Here is an 11506-nt window from a genome sequence, read left to right as displayed (position 1 = left end):
AGACTAATAGAGTTTTGCCAAGATAATGCACTGGTCATAGCAAACACCCTCTTCCAATAACACAAGAAAAGACTCTATACATGGACATCACCAGACGGTCAACACTGAAATCAGATTGCTTATATTCTTTGCAGCCAAAGATGGAGAAGCTCTATACAGTCAACAAAAACAAGACCAGGAGCTGACTGTGGCTCAGGTCATGAACTCCTTATTACCAAATTCAGACTCCAATTGAAGAAAGTAGGGAAAACCGCTAGACCGTTCAGGTATGACCTAAATCAAATCCCTTATGATTATACAGTGGAAGTGAGAAATAGATTTAAGGGCCTAAATCTGATAGAGTGCCTGATGAACTATGGACTGAGGTTCATGACATTGTACGGGAGACAGGGATCAAGACCATCCCCATGGAAAAGAGATGCAAAAAAGCAAAATGGCTGTCTGGGGAGGCCTTACAAATAGCTGTGAAAAGAAGAGAGGCAAAAAGCAAAGGAGAAAAGGAAAGATATAAGCATCTGAATGCAGAGTTCCAAAGAATAGCAAGAAGAGATAAGAAAGCCTTCTTCAGTAGTCAATGCAAAGAAATGGAGGAAAACAACAGAATGGGAAAGACTAGACATCTCTTCAAGAAAATTAGAGATACCAAGGGAAGATTTCATATAAAGATGGCCTCAATAAAGGACAGAAATGGTATGGACCTAACAGAAGCAGAAGATATTAAGAAGAGGTGGCAAGAATACACAGAAGAACTGTACAAAAAAGATCTTCACGACCCAGATAATCATGATGATGTGATCACTAATCTAGAGCCAGACATCTTGGAATGTGAAGTCAAGTGGGCCTTAGAAAGCACCACTACGAACAAAGCTAGTGGAGGTGATGGAATTCCAGTTGAGCTGTTTCGAATCCTGAAAGATGATGCTGTGAAAGTGCTACATTCCTGAGCCTTAGTTTCCTCCATTGTGTGGTTGGAATGACAATGGCAGACCCACCTAGAAGGAAAGGTAAAGGTGAGAATGTGTGTGGAAGGTCTGTGATAAGCAAACTTATTGTCCTACTATTTTATTACTTAAAATTTCCATCCAGTGATAATGCCATGTCTTGCAACAGCCATACTCCTGACCTTGTGTTTTATCAGACTGAAAGGCTGGAATGCTAACCATTTGTTCTTCTATTCATTCACATGTGAATTTGCCCAACATTCATTGAGGATCTACTGTGGCACTTTGCTTATAGGAATCCAGGAAGGAATGAAGTCATCGCACTTCCAAGGAGCTCATAGTCTAGCAGACAAATGGACAAATAAATTATTGATATACAAACTGATGGGTCTTCCCTGGTGGCTCAGACAGTAAACAATCTGCCTGCAATTTGGGAGACCTGGGTTCAATCCCTGGGTCTGGAAGATTCCCCAGAGAAGGGAATGGCTACCCACTCCAATACTGTTGCCTGGAGAAATCCATGGTTAGATGAATCTGGCGAGCTACAGTCCTTGAGGTGCAAAGAGTCAGACATGACTCAGTGACTAACACTTTCATACAAATTTATATACAATATGAAGAGAGCTGTCCTAAAAATGAGTATAAGACACTAGAGATCATGCTGGAGGGACGGATGGACTCTGCCAGGGTAGTTAGGAAGTAGTATTTGGTTCTTGAAAAAATGAGTGGAACTCATTTTTTAAGGGATTTCTGGACAGAAAAAAATCACACAGACAAAGGAAGAGAGGAATGAACATGTGTGCTGTGTTCAGAAAATGATGAGAAGAGATGAGTTGTTTAGTGTGTATGGGATGAGCAGGTCACAGAATTGAGGCAGGAGGAGAGTCTGGAAAAGGGGGGCTGATAATAAAAGCAAATGTAATCTGTACCAAGTTGGGGAAAAACCATAACATCGTTATAGAGAAAATTATCCAAAGATCTCATGAGATTATTTTGTAATCTTGATTATTAGTTGTAGTAAATGCTAGGTTGCATTATCAGAGACCTCAGAACCAGAAGTTTAAATATGATCTAGGCTGCAGGAGCAACTTTGTTCCCCGAGATCACTTAGGGACCAAGGTCCTTCCATCTGGCTGCTCTCTTGTCTCCGAGGGTGCAGTCCTGGTCTTTGTCACTGAAGTTTGGTCTCTAACATGGCCTCATGGAAGCCCTTAGAGAGGCCAAAAATTTACTACAAATTTCTTTTAAGCAAGTAACATGGAACTTGCACCCAGCTATCCTGCTTCCATCCTATTGAGAAGAACTTAATCACGTGTTATGCCTATCGGAAATGGAGGCTGGAAAATATAGACTCTAATTGTTCATCTATGTATGCAAAAGTAGAAAACAGATTTAGCGGGGTACGGTAGGCTGCCACAACTTGCTTATTTGGAAGCCTCTTCAAATCCTAGATTTAAATTTGCTTCTAGTATTTATCCTTTATATTGCCATGTTAGGTATTACCCTTATATTGCCATGTGAGATGGCTGGATGGCATCACGGACTCGATGGACGTGAGTCTGAGTGAACTCCAGGAGACGGTGATGGACAGGGAGGCCTGGCATGCTGCGATTCATGGGGTCGCAAAGAGTTGGACACGACTGAGCGACTGAACTGAACTGAACTGAACTGAACTGAGACCTCTAAATGCTAGTGTTCATTACTTACCCTAAAAAGTTCTTTGGATGATCTAGGATTTACCCAAGCAAATCAAGAAAATGTGATGTATACCTTTGTGTTCAACATTCAATTTAGTACCGAAATTTATAGTTATTATTAGAAAAATACAGTGATTCTGAATTATGTTTCTATTCTGTAAGACTCTGATGTTCTAGTCTACATATCAATGCCCTGCAAGAGGATTAGGTTTTTATTTGGGTCAACAAAGCAAAATTCCAAGAAGAGCCTACTATTTTCAAGGCATAAAGCCAGCCTATGTGGAAACATGAGGCTCTCAAATGGGTTGACAACTCAAAACCACCCTATTTAATGTACAGCTATTTTTCAATGGGGCTGAAGTTACTAGAACACAAATTCAGGGAGTGGAAAGAGCTAATAGAGAGTAAACAGTCAATCTATGTGAGCTACTGTTATGGTTGCTGTTATTATTTTTAAATTATTTAATATTGTAGGTTTAAGGATATAGAAGGGCAATGGCACCCCAGTCCGGTACTCTTGCCTGGCAAATCCCATGGACGGAGGAGCCTGGTGGGCTGCAGTCCATGGGGTCGCTAGGAGTCAGACACAACTGAGTGACTTCACTTTCACTTTTCATGCACTGGAGAAGGAAATGGCAACCCACTCCAGTATTCTTGCCTGGAGAATCCCAGGGACGGGGGAGCCTGGTGGGCTGCCGTCTGTGGGGTCGCACAGAGTCGGACACGACTGAAATGACTTAGCAGCAGCAGCAGCAGCAGCAAGGATATAGAAGTAGCAATTTGCGGGGTAGGGGAGGTAAGAAGAGCTTCTTTCACTAACAGATCTTAAACATCTTGTAGATATTTGGACATTGTCCCTATTGATCAAAGTCCCTGAAATGAATGTGAATGATGTGTCTCTCCCTTGCTTCCACACCCCTCTCCTACCCTCTACTCTTCCCTCCTCTGTTCTCTTGCTCATTCATTTCTGCTGTGCTACAGTTCAAGACTTCATCTTCTCTCGCCTTCTTCTAACTGGTCTCTTTACCTCCACTGCTACCATGATCTTTCTAACTTGCATATCTTATCTTGCCTATCTTTTGGTTAAATACCTTTGAGGCCTCTGCAGTCCCTCAAGCAAAACTCATAAGGCTCTCCACCATCATGCCTCAGTCTGCTTTACCAACTACATCTCTAGTTACCGTAACACAAGCTAACACTAGCTAGTGCAATGAGCCACAATTGAACCCCACCCCATTCTCTGGCCCATTGCATATGGTGCTGATATCACCGTGCTTTCCTAGACAGGAGTACTCTGCCCCTCAATTGTTCACCTGACAAATGCATACTTTTAGCCCAACACTAATGCCACTTTTTTTTCTTTTTATCTGTACACCCAAGCAAGATCAGTCATCTGTATTCCTACTGCCCTTTATGTATATCTAAGTTAGAGATAGCACTTACTATGTTGTTATTTACCTTTATGTCTTGTCTCTGCCATTGGACTGAAAGCTTCTTGGAGGCAGGGATAATATCTTATTCTCTCTTTCCTTAGCTCTTAGCACATTCAGTGTACCTAGAATATGGGTGTGTGTGTGTGTGTGTGTGCACAGTGCATGCTCATCACTCAGTCATGTTTGACTCTTTGCAACCCTATGAATTGTAGCCCATCAGGCTCCTCTGTCCATGGGATTTCCCAGGCAAAAATACTGGAGTAGGTTTCCATTTCCTCCTCCAGGAAATCTTCCTGTCCCAGGGATTGAACTTGTGTCTTCTGCATCTCCTGCATTGCCAGGCAGACTCTTTACCACTGAGCCACCTGGAGAGCTCACCTAGAACATTATAAATATTAAACAGTAATAGTATTATTATAGCTACCTTTATTGACCACACATATTGTACTCAGTAATTTACATATGGTATTTGAATATGTACCATGTTTCAAAGGAGGTATCTAAAGCTTACCGAGGTTAAATAATTTACCTGGAGTCACATAGTAGGCACTTACCTGGTGGCTCAGTGGTAAAGAATCCACTTGCATTGCAGGAGACTGCCTGCAACTAAGGAGATGCAGGTTCAATCCCTGGGTCAGGAAGATCCCCTAGAAGAGAAAATGGCAACCCACTTCAGTATTCTTGCCTGAGAAATCCCATGGACAGAGGAGCTTGGTGGGCTGCAGTTCATGGGGTCACAGAGTCAGACATGACTTAGCAACTGAACCACCATCACCACCATACATAGTAGGACCAACATTAACACCCAAGTTGGATTCCAAAGCCCATACTGTATTGTTGTTGACTAGACAAAGATAGAAAAGGTTACTTGGGAACTGGTGCTAGCTAACCTACCACATTAGACCAAGTTCATGAAGTACAGACATACACAAAACTCACTGTTACCACCTACTGACAAGGCCTGGTTTGCTTAGCATTAGTAATTACTTAGGCCACAGCATCTGCAGAGTAATGCAATACAAATTGATACCTCTTGTGCATTTCAAAGGCTCTTAGCTAAGACCTCCATTCTCACAATAAGTCCATGTCCTATTTTATAGGTGTTATGTAACCGTCTCAGGATTACATAGCCTAGCACCAGCCAAACTAAGCCTAGAAATTTTTTGATTACTTAAAAAATTATTTTTTCTTTTTACTTAAGCCACTATATCTCATCAAGTGTGTTTCTAAGGTGAAAGTGGTACGCCAAGTGGAAATGCTCAGTGGATTAAACGCCACAGACTTTCCAGAGCTAGATAATATTTGAATCTATCAGAGTCAGACCAGAACAGCAAATCTTGTGTAATACCAAGGGCAGCCACAGTACTTTACCTTCCAGCAATGCTCCATTAGTTAGCTAGTTGTAAAGTGTTTAAGTCTAAAGCCAAAAATGTGGTTCAAAATAAAATAAGTTTCTCTAACCTCTAATTTAACTGTGCAAGGTCCTGTTATTAATTAATTAGGTAACTTCACCAAGGACAGTTAAGAAAATCAGACAACTGCCAGGTTGCTTCCTATTCCTCTTGACCTCTTATTGGATAAATTTTATGAAGTGAGCTAAGCACACATTTTCCTGTAACTCAGTTATTCAGTAAAAATGTATTAAGCTACTTAACTGATGCAAAGCAAACACATTTGAAAAAACAAAACAAAATAATAGGCCAGTTGTGAAGCTTTCCACTTAAAGGGACACCCTACCCCATACACACACCACCACTGAACCAATGGCTTATTTGTTGCTTGAAACAAACACATAAAAGATTGACACTGAAATAACCTGATTACATGAGTCTGGTTTAATGATATAAGATGAATCAGTGAGATGGAGGACTTAATAATTCAATAACTTTTAACGCCTCTCCCCTTTATATGTGGAATATCTTTCAGCTCTTTTCGGGGGATGGGAGGTGGAGGGGTGTATTAAACTTTGTGGAACCCAGGCTTTTTTTTTTTTAAGGATATTGACAAATTAGACCCTTGCAATTAAGTTAGAATTCACTGGATCTCTTGCTTTAAAGGAACAGCTTTATTCTTGAGGGAGCCCACCTAACAATTTTATGTTCAGCCATCTGCAGGGCAGAGCCAATGCCTTTTTCTTTCTGAATCTGGAGTAGAAGCTTTATTTCATTGCGAGTTCTCTGTGACATTATGCACTCTCTTGATTTAATGAACCAAAGAGGATCTTTAGCTCTTGGTCTACACCAGTGCAAATAAAGGTTAAATCTCTCATTAACCATCCTGAACTAGCCTAATAACTCACGAGAGACTGCAGAAAAAGAAACCGAGAAAGCAGGTGTGCAGACTTGATTAAAACGTGCGAAACCCGCACAACCGCAGGCAAAGGTACTATATCGTCACATCTCCCTAGTACCGGCTGCGAGGTCCTCAAGCGGGGGAACTCCTACTGCGCCAAAAACACCATCCAGAGAGCCGGGCCTAGTAACACAGGAGCTTTCTTCCGAACGGTGTCCCGACCGGAGCTTGCGCTGAATGCTGGGGCTCCTATTGGCCACACGCCGTGGGGGAGGAGGAGACTGGAGGGGAGAGAGACAGGAGGAGGGGAGAAGGGGGCAAGGCCTTTTCCCTGCCCCCTCCGGGCCCCCACCGCCGCCTCCTGCGTGGTTACTATGCAAATTGCAGCGATTGCGGAAATAAACAAGGGGGTAGGGAGAAGAGAGAGGGACTGCGAATCGATTGCAACTTCTGCAAAGTCTCGTACAATCCAAAGCACACAAGGCAAAACCAGAGAGAATCTGAGAACCAGCCAGCCGGGGTTGGATCGCTTTCAAAAGAGGAGAGAGAGACTGTGAGAGAGGCAGAGAGCGCGCATTGCAATTGCAAAAGCCTCCTGATTTGGAGTTAAAAAAAAAAATTCTCCAAGAAGCCTGCAATTGGCCAACAGCTTAAAAAAATTCTCTTCCGGGTTTTCAACGGTTCCAAGTTTATTTAGATGTCTTTTTTAATGCAAAAAAAGGGGGACAACTAATGAAGCAATTCGTCTGAACATTTTAAAGTTTCTCAGTTTCTCACGTACTCTTTTTACATTGCAATGGTACGTGGTTCAGCTTTAAACTTTCTATTTTGCGTTTATACGGTACGCGTTTTATAAACAACAATAATGGTAGAATGATTTTGTTTAATAGCTAAGACTTTAAAATTTCTCTAGCTTGCATATGCATTGGAGTGATTGCTGGGTAAATGTCTATTGTGATGGTTTTGTTTTAAAGATGTAGCTTTGTGGATGGCTTTTTTTCTTATGTACATCAAGGACCGGGTTTCCTTTTTTTTTTCCTCCCTGAGATTTGAAAAAATTGCTGAGCTTGACAGATTTTTTTTTTTTCCTCCTAGCGCTTGCTCGGTTCCAGAAAGGGGGGGGGGGGCGGGGTGGGCGAAAAATCCTGTACGTGCTCTGTTCTGTAAAAAGACGTCTGGCCTCAGCAGTCAACCTAACCCGAAAAGAAATGTCTGGACCGGGAGAATAATTGACGATTCGATCCTCTAATCAATGGGACCAAAGGGGAGACTGACAAAAGCTTTACCCAATCATATCCAAGCTTGGGTGTACAATGGTTCGCAGTAGCCAGAAGGGGCGGGACAGAGAAGATCTGAAGTTCTCTGCGGCTCTGAAGGGGATGGTGTGGTTCAAGCTGTCAAAGCTACAAGCTCTTCCGGATTTAGCAAGCACAATAGGAAAGAGTTTTTGAATTTTAGAAGAAAAAAAGAACCTAATTAACGTGGGGTTGTTTGTTTTGTTTTGCATGAATAGTAAGCCTTCATTGCCTTTTACAAAAAGTTAAAAAAATTCTGTTAGGGAAATCTTTAACTTTGCATGAATGATTATTTGTAAATTCAGGGAAGTTGTTAACGGTTGTGGAAGATGAAGTTCAACTTTTAAAAATGTGTGGCTGATAAACTATGGGATTGTAGTGAGCTTTGGAAAGTAATATATTGCATGCTTAGCAGTGCAAAACGTCTTTCTCTGTTTATCTTAGAAGCTTTGGCTTTTCAGGTACTTTGAAGGAATAGGCAAGCCTCTTTTCTGGAACTCTAAACAACAGGTTTAAAGGAGAGACTGTTTCACAGGTGGACTGACAGCTGTTTTATACATTTGAAAGGAAGAAGGGGAGAGTGTTTTTCTTGACTTTTCTTGAATTCTGTTTAATATATGGTCAGTAGCGAATAGGATATTGAGACTGGCCAACTGCACATTTCTTCTTGTTACCACAATAACCCGTGTGGAGGGTGTGTGTGGAAGATTGCTGACTTGCTAACTCTCAGCTGGAGTCTGGCCTCTTGAACAAGTCTTTGACACCAATCCTGTGGAAACGAACGGCAGCAGCTTGTCTTGGAGACAGTAACTGGCAGCCTCTGAAATATGTCCATCTTTTCCTTCCCTTTGAGCAGTGTAGACACCTAATTCTGTTGGGAAGTGAATGGAAAATAAAAGAGGCTCTTTCCCATCTTTGGCTTAAATTCCCATCCAGCTATTTCCCAAGGCTTTAGGCCTTCTAATCAAATCTGGCCTGGAAATCTGATGTAAGAATCTGCTTAGATGCTCAGCTAAGCAACATGATTCAATTTAGGAATATATGCATATAAGAAAAATCTGCACACAAGTGACTGCAGGTCAAAAAACTAGAGAAGGAAAACCTTGGGAAATGCAAGTAATAAAGTTAGTCTTGGTAAGAACTATAGTAAATGGCATTGTCACTTGTGAACCCCAATTTTATCTTCACTGCTTTGTACATTAAAATCTAAATCATATTAACAAGATCTTCCTATTAAGTAACCTCTGAAATGAGAGGTATTTGAGATGTACATATAAGTGAATCCTTATTGACGTAATTTATGTATCTAAGAGGATTTCACTAAAACTGGCAAGGTAACATTTCTGCAAATAAAACACAGCAAATGCAAGGCTGGGCTCTGTGCCAGGAAGAATATGGATAGCAGAGAGCATGACAGGAGCCTCCTTTGCACAGAGACAATCCCATTTCAAGGCAGTCTCCTAGCGCTTGCAAAATAAATGATTGGAGTGGTTATTTCCAATAAGGGGTTTATTCTTCCTAACAATGGGTCATTTATATGATTGCAGTAAACTAGTTTTTGTACGTCACCTGTGTTTCCTATACTGTTCTCTCCACTATCCTTTCTTTCTTCTCTTCACCCTTCATCCCTGTTCTCTTTCAAGGGTCTCAGTATCTTTTCGAACTTTGGACAAGGATTTACTTTTGTAACTTGGGACCAGGGGAGAGAGTTGGAAATGTTTTTTACCCCCAGACTGCCCTCTGAGGAACATCTGTTTCTTTGTGTGTGTGTGTTTAAATTTATGCCTGTTGGAGAGAAAGTTACCAGAAGCCTCTCTGTAACTGTAACTCTTCTACTGTATTTTTCTCAGTCCGGTTTCCAAAGGCTGTAGTTGGAGCTGTGCTTTGTAGAGTTTCCCCCGCCTCTCCACCCCACCCCCCTCCCGCGGGGGAGGGAGCGGGAGCTGGCCGAGATAGGAGAGAAAGCAGGAGCGGATGTGAAGGGCTTTGGTGCTGAACTTGGATCCAGCCCTTGCCTAGAGGGCGCAAACAATCGTCCCATATCCAAAAGTCTTACGAAGGGCGCCAAAAGTTACTTAAGATAATATTGCTAACCGCAGAAAGCTGGAAATCGCGGGCACATCCACTGCTGCAACAAAAGAAGTTTTTAAAGTAGAAATATCAGCATTAAATTACTTTTCCTCATTAAAAAAAAAAGCAGGGCGACGTGCCAGTGCTTTAAAAAAAATCCTTTTCCTTTTTCTTGAGATTCAATTAAAAGTCAGAATCTTTGCTGTTTGGGGAAGTGGCAGATGTGAAGTCTATCTTTTAATACACCAAAAGAAAGATTTTAATCTTCTCTGGAAGAGAGCTTCCCAAGAGTACACACTCGGAACAATAACTTCTCACTGTGCCTCAGTTACATGTTGGAACTGTCAGCCAGAAACTTCTATCGAGGAAACTTGGAGCGCGTTGAAGTTATAGATCCCAGCAAGAGTTCTCGTGGCCAGGAATGTTGTCTCTGCAACTCGGCTTGCCTTTTAGGACGTTTTTCTCCTTCTGAAATCTAAGAGGAAGCAAGGAAAAAAAGTAGTTGTGTCGTTTGGGAAACGGGGCTCTTTCATTAAAGTTTTAAGTCATTATTTCCCCTCACCCCTTAATAAATAACCTGAGAGATTTCCAAGGATATTTAGAAGCGGGGGCGTGTGAAAATGGTTTCCTGAGAAGCCAGGGATTATTTTGGCTGTTAAGTAACTGGAGAACAAGCATAAAATCACGTTAGAAAGATGCAGAATATTTGAGGACTTCATATTCTTTTCTCCAGGAGCATATTTCTTGCCCCTTACTTAAAAAAAAAAAGAGTGGGGTGGGAGAAGAGTCTGAATGAGAGTGGCCTTAACATGTCATCTCATCCATACACGCAGAGTGGGCATTCCTACAGGAATTTCCTCTTTTCAGAGGCTCTCTAGATGGGCAACCTCCACCAAGTTGCACATTCCCCTGTCTGTGTGCTAGAGCCTTTCATCGTCATATAGTCGTCTTCCCTTTTGGAATTTTGAGGATTAGAAAATGCAGAAGGCTGCAAACTAGAGTGAGGGAGATGAGAAGGGATGGAATGGGGGTTTGGAGGAAGGAGGTATACTTCCCCCCCCCCCCCTTTCCCAGCAGTGAGGAGAACTGAGAGAGAAAATATGAGGTTAAAAAAAAAAAACTGGAAAAGCAGGCTTATTGGCAACTTGCCAAACCTTAAAAACCACCCCCCTTTTCTGCCAAAACAATACTTTAGCAAACCTAAAATAATTGCAGGAAGCTCTTTTCCATTTTAAGAACTATTACCTGGGGGAGGAAAAAAGAGGGGATTCTTAAAAGGCACCCTTCCAGAGGTGTCCCGGGAACAGGGGAGGTAATGACAGGCCTGTGTCCAGTTCTGGGCACGCGTTTGTGGACGAGAATATCTCCCTTCCCTAAGGGGACATCCCTTTCACGTTTTTTTTCCCTCCTAAAAAGAAAAAGATGTCACAGCTAAACCACTGTTGTTTCTGAACGTGACAGAACTTTTTCTATGGCGTCTGTGCTCAAACCCACTAGTTTCACAGTCCTGGGAGGGAGAATGCTCGTTAATCTCCGCCTCCCTTTCTCCAGACAACCCCCCCACCCCAGCCCCCAAATCCGGTGAATCTTCCTTGTGAAAATTTCCCCCACCACCCCCGCTTCTGGAGGCCATAGGACTGAAGCTGCACAAAGTTTGCAGGGTTTTGTGCATAATTACCTCTGCCGACGATCTATTCCCACAAAAAGCTTCGTCGGAGAGATTACAATGCTTTGAGCCGTACCGCATTTCAGAAGGGAAAAAAAGTTACCTAGGAGGT

The sequence above is a fragment of the Budorcas taxicolor genome, chromosome 3 (assembly GCF_023091745.1).
Source record: "Budorcas taxicolor isolate Tak-1 chromosome 3, Takin1.1, whole genome shotgun sequence".
Taxonomy (NCBI): domain Eukaryota; kingdom Metazoa; phylum Chordata; class Mammalia; order Artiodactyla; family Bovidae; genus Budorcas; species Budorcas taxicolor.
Note: the sequence above shows the minus strand (reverse complement) of the source record.